This window comes from Scyliorhinus torazame, chromosome 13 (assembly GCF_047496885.1).
Source record: "Scyliorhinus torazame isolate Kashiwa2021f chromosome 13, sScyTor2.1, whole genome shotgun sequence".
Lineage (NCBI taxonomy): Eukaryota > Metazoa > Chordata > Chondrichthyes > Carcharhiniformes > Scyliorhinidae > Scyliorhinus > Scyliorhinus torazame.
In genome coordinates, this window is record NC_092719.1 from 89,556,987 (window position 1) to 89,569,392 (window position 12,406).

Here is a 12,406-nt window from a genome sequence, read left to right on the forward strand (position 1 = left end):
CAATAATGTAAGTTCCGATTTCTCATTCACCAATTTTTCCTTAATCAATTTAAGTGGTCCCCTTACCTCATGACCAAAAATTAGTTCAAAAGGACTGAATTTGGTTGGCTCATTCGGTGCATCCCTAATTGCAAACAGTACAAATGGAATTTCTTTATCCCAATCCTCTGGATAATCATGACAATAAGCCCTCAACATTGTCTTTAATGTCTGATGCTACCTTTCTAACGCTCCCTGCGATTCTGGATGGTACACAGTTGATTTAAATTGTTTTATTCCTAAGCTATCCATAACTTCTTTGAATAACCTTGAGGTAAAATTCGATCCTTGATCCGATTGTATTTCTGTGGGTAGTCCATATTTGGTAAAGAATTTAAGTAACTCCTCCACAATCTTTTTAGCTGTAATATTACATACTGGAATGGCCTCTGGAAACCTAGTACACACATCCATTATTGTCAAAAGATATTGATTCCCACTTTTCGTTTTAGGAACCGGTCCTACGCAATCAATTTGGACCCTTGTAAAAGGTTCCTCAAATGCTGGAATGGGTATTAAGGGCGCTAGTTTTATCACTGCTTGAGGTTTCCCTATCACTTGACATGTGTGACATATGATCCACAAATTTAACTACATCTTTATGTATTCCAGGCCAATAAAAATGTTTAGGATTTTAGCTTGAGTTTTCCTTACTCCCAAATGACCTTCCACTGGTACCTCACGTGCAACTCGCAACACCCCCTTTCTATACCCTACCGGCAATACTACTTGATGAACTTCTGTTGCCTTTTTTACCTGCTATAAATATGGCAATCTATAAGGTTGCCCTTCTTTCTTTAGATCTCGATATTATATTGCTCAGAGTCGCCAGGTATCAAATGATACCACCACAAAGTTCAACCAGCTATCGATCAAAGAGCCAAACACCAGTTAATTAGTTCAAGATTAAGGGTACTTTATTTACACACACAATTAATCATGCAACATAAACACTATTAGTTAAACTACACCTATCAACTATGACAACATGTACTTAACTTCAGGCACCCGGCTTAGGTCAGAGGAACAGTGGCCGTTGTTCGATTCTGGATCTATCGGGTCTGTAGAATAATCCAGGCTGACACCTCAGTGAAATACTGAAGGAGTGCTACACTGTTGAATTTGAGGCCTTTTGAGACTTACACACCTTCATGTGAATATAAAAGATCCTATAGCACAACTCTGAAGGGCAGGGGAGTTATCTTCAGTGTACTGGCCAACAAGTAACCTTTAATCGACGTCATGAAAAATAACAGGTTATCTGCTCATAATCACATTGATGGTTGTGGGAGCTTGCTGTGCAGAAATTGGCTGCTGCAATTGCTACATTACAACAGTGACCCGACTTGAAAAAGTACTTCATTGGCTGCTTTGGGACACACTGAGGATGTGGAAGGAGCTATATAAATGCTCAGAAAGTAATTTTTCTGGCTGTTGATCCATTAACTGTCGCTGGCACACACACTCTAACAGCGCTGAGGGTGTACCTACACCACAGGGTCTGCCACCACTCGTGTCACACATTGTCAGTGTCCCTTAACACAGGAGGCAGTGATGGGGTGATATCTAATGATCGCACTGCTTGCGAATCCAGCTGGCCCTCCCCACCCCCTCTGCTCCTCCCCGTTCCCGCCACCAGGAAAAACGGGAGGCCAGGGAGGGGGCGGGGCAGGGGGGGGAGGGAGGGGGCGGGGCAAAGGCGGCTGGGAAGGGGCGGGGCAGGGGCGGGGCGGGAGGGGGCGGGGCAGGGGCGGGAGGGGGCGGGGCAAAGGCGGCAGGGAAGGGGCGGGGCAGGGGGAGGGGACACGGGAGGGAGGGGCGGGGCAGGGGGAGGGGACACGGGAGGGAGGGGCGGGGCAGGGGGAGGGGACACGGGAGGGAGGGGCGGGGCAGGGGGAGGGGACACGGGAGGGAGGGGCGGGGCAGGGGGAGGGGACACGGGAGGGAGGGGCGGGGAGCGGCTCGGGGTCCGTGCTGGGGGTTGAAGGCCTCTTTGGGACGGAGTCCCAGCCGCGGTCGGGATCCGGCCCGGAGCAAAACCCCAGTCACTGGGAGCCGGCTCGGCACCGCAGCTTTAAGGAGATTTCCCGAAGCTGGTTTCCTAGACCTCGTGGCGCAACGGTAGCGCGTCTGACTCCAGATCAGAAGGCTGCGTGTTCGAATCACGTCGGGGTCAATAGTTTTTATAAAATAAATAGCATCGAAATACCTACCTTTCAATGTTATACATGTTATATTGCATGGATTATGTACAGTGATGACAATCGCTAATTCATTCAGTAAATCTTTAATGTACATTTTGAGTTGCAATATTTTTTGTTATTCTCTCTCCTGCAGCCTCATGTTCGCCTCCTGCAGGAATCACTCTCTCATTACAAGAACCACAGCCTCTGGACACTGACACTGGACATTCACCCTGGATGCGTTGATCTGTTGGTGGGGGAACATTTTCGTGATAGCGGACATGGTAAAATTTAAATTTGTTATGGGCAAAGAAAAAGACAAGTTGCAAAAACACATTTCGGATTGGGTGAGAGAGGATTTTTGTAAAATAAGGCAGAATTTGGCCAAGGTAGACGGGTCCTGGAGGGTTGACGGAGGCACTAGGATGGTACCCAGATGTATTCCAGCCCGGTTTGGGAAAGTTTGAAGGATGTGCTGCCACGACAGACACCAATTAAAAAAATAATAATTTAGTGTACCCAATTAATTTTTTCCAATTAAGGGGCAATTTTAGCGTGGCCAATCCACCTAGCCTGCACATCTTTGGGTTGTGGGGGCGAAACCCATGCAAACACGGGGAGAATATGCAATCTCCACACGGACAGTGACCCAGAGCCGGGATTTAACCTGGGACCTCGGCGCCGTGAGACTGCAGGGCTAACCACTGCGCCACCATGCTGTCCTCACTACAGCCACAAATGGCCAAACAAGCTGGGCCTGTGGCCGTGCACCACGATAAGCAGGAAACGCCCCTCCTGGTGTCCATAAACAATAGGGGTCATCATAGTTCCAGCAATGTCCAGTGGTTCCCCCATATAGGTGGCCAACCTGGTCTGTGTATTGGTTAATGCAAGGGTCTGTATACCCTGCTTGATGTGGTCGAATGTCCTGGACAATCACGGAGACCGCTGCACCAGTGTCCAACTCCATCTCAAGCAGGTGACCATTGACCCATAATGTCACGTTAACGGGGGCCACACGGGGAGCTGCCACACAATGCAGCTGCAGGCAGTCGTCCTCCATCTCCACATCCTCGGGAGTAGTCGCCACAGGTTCATCCAAATGGAAGGTACGGCCCCTGGACTGGGGTCCGCAACGGGGTCGGCGCCCGCAAGTCTGACACTGACAAGACTCCACATCCGTCGGTTCTGGAGAAGGCTCCCTGATATGCCATCAATGAACACACGATGAGTGGTGAACGTAACTGAGGCTTTAATAAACTAAACTGTAAGCCTCCTGGCCTCTGATCCCGAACTGGATGAGAGGCGGAGACCAGCTACCTTTAGACCGGGCCCGAGGGGAGGCGGAGACATCGGGCAGTGGTTTACCACATTACATATAATATAGTGGCCATTTACCACAATACATATCGATCCGGACGCCGCCACGTCTAAGGTACAGCAGGGGTACGGGGAGACGCTTTTGGACGGAAGGGCTTGCATCCCAAGGCGTGCACCTCCATTTCCTGTAGCTCCTGCACTCCCCGTTCTGCGCTCTCTCTGGACAACGCTATCTGTATGGCCAGTTGAAAAGTCTATGCCGGCTCAGCTAACAACGTTCTCTGGGTGGCTGCATTGTTAATACCGCAAACCAAATGGTCACGTAACATTTTTGACACGGTTTCACCATAGTCACAGTACTTCGCAATCCTGTGTAGCCTGGCTAGGAACTCGGCAGGGGATTCTCCTGGGGTCCTCTCCGCGGTATTAAACCGGTAAGCTGGACTATCATGGAGGGGGTGGGGTTAAAATGTTGCCCCACCAAGGTCACAAGTTCATCAAACGTCTTGGTGTCCAGCGCAGCTGGGTACGTAAGGCTCCTAATCACCCCAAACGTATGCAGGCCGCAGGCGCTGAGCAAAATGACTACCTGCCGCTCATTTTTGGTGATGTTATTCACCCGGAAATAGTAACGCATCTGTTGTGCGTACTGGTTCCAACTTTCCAGCGCAGCATCAAAGACACCCAAATGTCCGTACAGAGGCATGGTGTAACAGAAAAACCTGTATCCCACAAAATTCCAGGCAGATAGCTTTAGCAGCGTAGACAGCTATCCACTTTAACCGTCGTCGCCAGTTTTGTGAGGGCCACAAAGAATCCAGCACGAGTTTGTAGAATCGAAAAGTAGTAGTAGTAGTAGTAGTCCGCTAATGATTTCCCCACCCCCCTCATTCGGGAAGCTCATACTCACTAAGGATTGTGGGATTGCCATTAGTCCCCAACCAGTAGTAAAGTGGCAGGTTATAACAATATAGGTGTGTGGAATGCACTGCCAGCAGAGGTGGTGGAGTCAGAGTCATGAGGGACATTTAAGCGACTCTTGGATAGGCACATGAACAGCAGTAAATTGAAGGGGTGTAGGTTAGGTTGATCTTAGATTAGGATAAATGGTCAGCATAACATTGTGGGCTGAAGGGCCTGTACTGTGCTGTACTGTTCTATGTTCTAATATGCCTGTAAGTAATTCAGGGCTATGATTCATGGTCATCACAACTGACATCCATATCAGCTTTTGATTTACAATCTGTACACCAGATCTGAGGTATTGAACATTGAATATACCTGCACACAAACTGTAGGAAGAGTTTTTTTAAACTAGTGTTTTTTGGTTTCATCACTAGTAGGTGAAACTGGCCAAACCAATACAAAAATACAGTTACATTTTGCAGAAATTAAGTTTTCACGATGATTACCACAGGTTTAAAAACCATTGCAGACAACTGAGCCTGTTCACAGATATTTTACGTTTGTGATTCAGGAAATGCTTTTTAATGGAAATGTGAACTGTAATCTGACCAGCACATTTTCAGATGCAACTTTGGGTGCTTATGGGGCACAATTTCCAGATTGCGCTCCAAAAATGTTTAACTTCATTACTGTGATATTAAAGGGCATTTGGCCAAGATACTTACTCTTTCGACTGTTTCTGAATCTTAATCCCAGATTCTTGGTGAATTTCACTTCCATGATTGCACGCAACAAGAAAACTGGTGTTATCATTGTTGTCAAATTCAGAGAAAGGATATGTGACGAAGTCAGTGTTCAACTAGGAGATTAGATAAACTAAGGCAATCGCAACTAACCAGTCACATGTCCCCCAGCCATTTCCATCGATATGTATCACAGGAGATACATGAGCTTTATTTTCTTGAGTCTCTACTCATTTCAGGCCTGTCAGGATCAGTAAACATTAAAATGTGGAGCCAAGGGTTGCATGGTGGCGCAGTGGTTATCACTGCTGCCTCACGGCGTGAGGACCCGGGTTTGATCCTGGCCCCGGGTCACTGTCCGTGTGGAGTCTTCACATTCTCCCCATATCTACGTGGGTCTCACCCCCACAACCCAAAGATTTGCAGGGTAGGTGGATTGTCCACGCTAAACTGCCCCTTAATTGGAAAAACAAAACAAATGTGCAGCCAATTCCCAAATGGTCCTGAACATCTTCAAAACTTTCCTCTCCACTTTCACATTAATATAGATGCCAACAGTGTCATGTGAGTGTCCCTTTAAAAAGGTTTAGTCTTACCAAATTTAAGGTGAAAGGTGGAAGATATAGGAGGGATATCAGAGGTAGGTTCTTTACCCAGAGAGTAGTGGGGGCATGGAATGCACTGCCTTTGGAAGTAGTTGAATCGGAAACATTAGGGACCTTCAAGCAGCTATTGGATAGGTACATGGATTACGGTAAAATGATATAGTGTAGATTTATTTGTTCTTAAGGGCAGCACGGTAGCATTGTGGATAGCACAATTGCTTCACAGCTCCAGTGTCCCAGGTTCGATTCCGGCTTGGGTCACTGTCTGTGTGGAGTCTGAGCGTCCTCCCCGTGTCTGCGTGGGTTTCCTCCGGGTGCTCCGGTTTCCTACCACAGTCAAAAGATGTGCAGGGTAGGTGGATTGGCCATGATAAATTGCCCTTAGTGTCCAAAATTGCCCTTGGTGTTGGGTGGAGGTGTTGAGTTTGGGTAGGGTGCTCTTTCCAAGAGCCGGTGCAGACTCAGGGGGCCGAATGGCCTCCTTCTGCACTGTAAATTCAATGATAATCTAGGACAAAGGTTCGGCACAACATCGTGGGCCGAAGGGCCTGTTCTGTGCTGTATTTTCTATGTTCTATGTTCTATGTACCGCATGACTTGTAACACGGCTTCAGTGATGTCATTTGTTGGTGGAGCTGGGCTGTGGCTGTCAGGTGAGAGGGGGTTTAGGTTTTCGGGTTTCAGTTTTGGTTTGTTGCTTTGGATGCAGAAGAAAAAAAACGGTGTTTCCCTGTTCTCATTTTAAAGCTGTTCCAGTGAACTGAGAACACATTGGGTGTGACAAACTGTCTTGGTAACTCTAAACAGAGAGTTCATTTCTGGAAGGAGTTTTGAATCTGCTGGATCTCGGGGAAAAGACCAGTCGCATTCAAGTGAGATTACTGGGTGTGCTGGGTCACACCCTTGAAAGGGGTTATGGTTTATTGGATTTTGTGTTGAATTGGAACAGCTACTAAGGGGGATTAATTCAGAGTTATATACACAGATTACTGTAACTGTTGGGTGTTTTTTCATGTTTGCAATTGAGAATAAAATCTTGATAAGTGTTTCATATATGTTATCTGCATTCTTATAATAAACTTTGTGTTGATAAAAGAGCCTAGGAAGTCTGATGAATCACACCTGAAGTGAAGGCTCTTGTGCTCATCCTAGCCAAATTCAACATAAAAGTTATAGGTCAGGTGAGCTTCTTGATACATTTGGAGTTTCTAAGCCCTGGCCCATAACAGCAGACAGTGCCCACTGAAATTGTACTTTCTTCATATTCTTTCAATGTGGGCATCGCTGGAATCACCTGATGGGTATCCGTGAAGACACTCGAAAGACTCAAAGTCCTGGAGAACAGCTCGAGGAGAAAGAACCTCTGGATTCTGGGTCTCCCCGAGGGAGTGGAGGGAACTGACGTTGGAGCTTATGTGAACACGATGCTCCATTCGCTAATGGGAGCTGAGGCCCCCTCGGGCCCCCTGGAGGTGGAAGGGGCTCACCAGGTCCTTGCGAGGAGACCAAAGGCTGGAGAACCACCAAGGGCGATAGTGGTGAGATTTCACCGCTTCACCGACAGAGAGGCTGTTTTGAGCTGGGCCAAGAAGGTACGGAGTAGCAGGTGGGAGAATGCGGTGATACGAGTGTATCAGGATTGCAGTGCGGAGGTGGCGAGAAGGAGAGCGAGTTTTAATCGGGCCAAGGCGGCGCTGCACAAGAAGAAAGTAAAGTTTGGGATGCTGCAGCCGGCGCGATTGTGGGTCACGTACCAAGATAGACACTACTATTTTGAAACGTCGGAAGAGGCATGGACCTTCATCCAAGAAGAGAAATTGGACTAGAACTGAGGGACTGATGCTGTGGGGGAGATGACAATGTTGATGTACAGAAATGTAATTTCTTCTTGACGGGGGGACACTGAGAAATGTGGGCGCCGGTGGAAAAAGGGACATAGGTGGGGGATGGGGAATGGGAAGGGGGCTGTAGGGGGAGCTGCGCCATAGGGGGCGGGGCTGATCTAAGAAAGCACGGGTTTTTTCCCGCGCTAGTGAGATGATGGCGGGAAGATAGGCGCAAGGAGGATGAGAGTTCCACACACGGGGGGGTCAAGGAGAGAGCGGGAGAAGCCGCGGTCAGTTGGAGTCAGCTGACTTTCGGAAGCATTATGGGGGGAGTAACCATGCTAGATGGGGATCTAGCGGGGGGTGGGAGGGGGGGGACAACTGGGTTGCTGCTGCTGGGATCGAGAGGGAGCTGGCAAGGGAAGAGGTGGTCGGGACGGGAGTGCGCCGCCTGGGGGACAGGTGGGTGCGCGGGACCTGGACGTGGGACTGGCCTAGAGTAGGTGATGGCTAGTCGGTGGGGGGGGCAGCCCCCCAATCCGGCTGAACACGTGGAATGTGAGAGGCCTAAATGGGCCGATTAAGAGGGCCCAAGTGTTCGCGCACCTAAAAGGACTGAAGGCAGACGTGGTCATGCTTCAGGAGACGCATCTGAAGGTGGCGGACCAGGTTAGGTTAAGGAAAGGATGGGTGGGACAGGTGTTCCACTCAGGGTTGGACGCGAAAAATAGAGGGGTGGCTATATTGGCGGGGAAACGGGTGTCGTTCGAGGCTAGGAACATTGTAGCGGACAGCGGTGGCAGATATGTGATGGCGAGTGGCAGACTGCAGGGAATGGAGGTCGTGCTGGTAAATGTATATGCACCGAACTGGGATGATGCGGGATTTATGAAGCGGATGCTGGGACGTATCCCGGACCTGGAGGTAGGAAACCTGGTAATGGGGGGGGATTCAATACTGTGCTGGATCCAGGGTTAGATCGATCTAGATCCAGGACCGGAAGAAGGCCGGCAGCGGCTAAGGTGCTCAGGGGGTTTATGGAGCAAATGGGGGGAGTGGATCCGTGGAGATTTGCTAGGCCGTTGGCCAAAGAGTTTTCCTTTTTCTCCCATGTTAATAAGGCTTACTCCCGGATAGATTTCTTTGTTTTGAGTAAGGCACTGATTTCGAGGGTGGCAGGAACGGAGTACTCGGCCATAGCCGTTTCAGACCATGCCCCGCACTGGGTGGATCTGGAACTAGGAGAGGAGAGGGAACAGCGCCCACTCTGGCGACTGGATGTGGGACTATTGGCGGGTGAGGGAGTCTGTGGAAGGGTGCGGGGATGTATTGAAAGGTACCTGGAGGCCAATGACGATGGTGAGGTTCAGGTGGGGGTAGTATGGGAAGCGCTAAAGGCGGTGGTTAGGGGAGAGTTGATCTCCATTAGGGATTACAAGGAGAAAAAAGAGGGCAAACAAAGGGAGAGATTAGTGGGGGAGATTTTGAGTGTGGATAAAAGATATGTGGAGGCCCCGGACGAAGGACTATATAGAGAGAGGCGAAGACTTCAGACGGAGTTTGACCTGCTGACCACAGGGAAGGCAGAGGCACAGTGGAGGAAGGCACAGGGGATGAGATATGAATATGGGGAAAAGGCGAGTCGGCTGCTGGCCCACCAGCTTCGTAAGAGGATAGCGGCGAGGGAAATAGGGGGAGTTAGGGATGAAACGGGAACTACGGTGCGGAGGGCAGGGAAGGTAAACGAGGTGTTTAAGACCTTTTATGAGAGGCTATATAGGTCCCAACCCCCAGAGGGAAAAGAAGGAATACAACAGTTTTTGGACCAACTAAGGTTCCCGAAGGTGGAGGAGCAGGAGGTGGCAGGTCTGGGGGCGCCAATCGGGGTGGACGAGGTGACTAAAGGGCTGGGGAACGTGCAGGCAGGGAAGGCCCCGGGACCAGACGGGTTCCCGGTGGAATTTTATAGGAAGTATGTGGACTTGTTGGCCCCGCTGTTGGCAAGAACCTTTAACGAGGCCAGAGAAGGGGGGACTCTACCCCCGACAATGTCGGAGACGACGATATCATTAATCCTGAAGCGAGATAAAGATCCGCTGCAATGCGGGTCATATAGGCCTATCTCGCTCCTGAATGTAGACGCCAAGTTGCTGGCAAAAGTGCTGGCGATGAGGATCGAGGATTGTGTCCCAGGGGTGGTGCATGAAGACCAGACAGGGTTTGTAAAGGGGAGACAATTGAATGTCAACGTGCGACGGCTGTTGGGGGTGATAATGATGCCCCCAGCGGAGGGGGAGGCAGAGATAGTGGCAGCGATGGATGCAGAGAAGGCATTTGATAGGGTAGAGTGGGAGTATTTATGGGAGGTGCTGAGAAGGTTTGGGTTCGGGGAGGGGTTTGTCAGTTGGGTTAAACTCCTCTATGGGGCCCCAGTGGCAAGTGTAGTCACAAATCGACAGAGATCAGAGTATTTTCGGTTACATAGGGGAACAAGGCAGGGGTGCCCCCTGTCCCCATTACTGTTCGCACTGGCAATTGAAGCACTGGCCATAGCGTTGAGAGACTCTAGGAAATGGAGGGGGGTGGTTAGAGGGGGAGAGGGCCACCGAGTGTCGCTCTACGCAGATGACCTACTGCTGTATGTGGCGGATCCTGTGGCGGGGATGACAGAGGTTATGCAGATATTGAGGGAGTTTGGAGATTTTTCGGGATATAGGCTTAATATGGGGAAGAGTGAGCTTTTCGTAGTACACCCCGGGGATCAGGGAAGAGGGATAGACGGCCTGCCGTTAAGGAGAGCAGAAAGGAGCTTCCGATATTTGGGGATTCAGGTAGCCAGGAGCTGGGGAACTTTACACAAACTCAATCTGATGCGGCTGGTGGAGCAGAGAGAGGAGGATTTCAAGAGGTGGGATATGCTGCCGCTCTCACTGGCGGGCAGAGTGCAGGCGGTCAAGATGATGGTCCTCCCAAGGTTTCTTTTTGTGTTTCAATGTCTCCCCATTTTGATCACTAAGGCCTTTTTTAAGAAAATAGATAGGAGTGTTATGAGTTTTGTGTGGGCAGGGAAGGCCCCGAGGGTAAGGAAGGGGTTCCTGCAGCGCATCAGGGACAGAGGGGGACTGGCGTTGCCGAATCTGGACGATTATTACTGGGCCGCCAATGTGGCGATGGTTCGCAAGTGGATGAGAGAGGGAGAGGGGGATCGTGGAAGAGGCTGGAGATGGCCTATGTTCATACATCTTTGAAAGTTGCCACTCAAGTGGATAGAGCTGTGAAGAAGGCCTATGGTGTGCTAGCGTTGATTAACAGAGGGATTGAATTTAAGAGCCGAGAGGTGATGATGCAGCTGTACAAAACTTTGGTAAGGCCACATTTGGAGTACTGTGTACAGTTCTGGTCACCTCATTTTAGGAAGGATGTGGAAGCTTTGGAAAAGGTGCAAAGAAGATTTACCAGGATGTTGCCTGGAATGGAGAGTAGGTCTTACGAGGAAAGGTTGAGGGTGCTAGGCCTTTTCTCATTAGAGCGGAGAAAGATGAGGGGCGACTTGATAGAGGTTTATAAGATGATCAGGGGAATAGATAGAGTAGACAGTCAGAGACTTTTTCCCCGGGTGGAACAAACCATTACTAGGGGACATAAATTTAAGGTGAAAGGTGGAAGATATAGGAGGGATATCAGAGGTAGGTTCTTTACCCAGAGAGTAGTGGGGGCATGGAATGCACTGCCTGTGGAAGTAGTTGAGCCGGAAACATTAGGGACCTTCAAGCAGCTATTGGATAGGTACATGGATTACGGTAAAATGATATAGTGTAGATTTATTTGTTCTTAAGGGCAGCACGGTAGCATTGTGGATAGCACAATTGCTTCACAGCTCCATGGTCCCAGGTTCAATTCCGGCTTGTGTCATTGTCTGTGCGGAGTCTGCACGTCCTCCCTGTGTCTGCGTGGGTTTCCTCCGGGTGCTCCGGTTTCCTCCCACAGTCCAAAGATGTGCGGGTTAGGTGAATTGGCCAATGATAAATTGCCCTTAATGTCCAAATTGCCCTTGGTGTTGGGTGGAGGTGTTGAGTTTGGGTAGGGTGCTCTTTCCAAGAGCCGGTGCAGACTCAAAGGGCCGAATGGCCTCCTTCTGCACTGTAAATTCAATGATAATCTATGATTAATCTAGGACAAAGGTTCGGCACAACATCGTGGGCCGAAGGGCCTGTTCTGTGCTGTATTTTCTATGTTCTATGTTCTATGGCATCCTGTAAAGGAACGAGCCTAAAGGCGCTGGTGACGGCGCCGCTACCACTCTCCCCGAAAAGGTACACCACAAACCCAGTGGTGGCGGCAACCTTAAGGATCTGGGGGCAATGGAGGCGACATAGGGGTGTGACAGGTGCCTCGGTGTGTTCCCCGATCAGGAACAACCATAGGTTTGTCCCAGGAAGGATGGACGGAGGGTTCCAGAGCTGGCATCGGGCAGGAATTAGGAGATTGAGAGACTTGTTTATTGACGGGACGTTTGCGATCCTGGGAGCTCTGGAGGAAAAGTATGAGTTGCCCCTGGGGAATATCTTTAGATACATGCAAGTGAGGGCGTTTACGAGGCAGCAGGTGAGGGAATTTCCGCTGCTCCCGACACAGGGGATCCAGGATAGTGATTTCGGGGGTATGGGTCGGGGAGGGCAAAGTGTCCGAAATATACCGGGAGATGAGAGAAGAGGGCGAGGAGCTGGTAGAAGAGCTGAAAAGGAAATATATCAGATGAGAGACGAGGGGGAGGCGCTGGTAGA

At 49.8% G+C, this 12,406-nt stretch overlaps 1 long non-coding RNA gene and 1 other non-coding gene across 3 annotated transcripts; both read left to right on the forward strand.

Moving 5' to 3' along the window:
• Positions 1-2,028: 2,028 nt before the first annotated feature.
• LOC140387716 (uncharacterized) lies at positions 2,029-7,723 on the forward strand. 2 transcript variants are annotated; one of them, XR_011933971.1, is made up of 3 exons: positions 2,029-2,211; positions 2,377-2,506; positions 6,893-7,723. It is a non-coding gene; the product is annotated as an uncharacterized lncRNA (long non-coding RNA). The 2 variants fall into 2 exon arrangements; XR_011933970.1 differs by having other exon boundaries at positions 2,029-2,160.
• On the forward strand, positions 2,144-2,215 carry trnaw-cca (transfer RNA tryptophan (anticodon CCA)). Its single transcript has one exon. It is a non-coding gene; the product is annotated as a tRNA-Trp (tRNA).
• Positions 7,724-12,406: the final 4,683 nt, after the last annotated feature.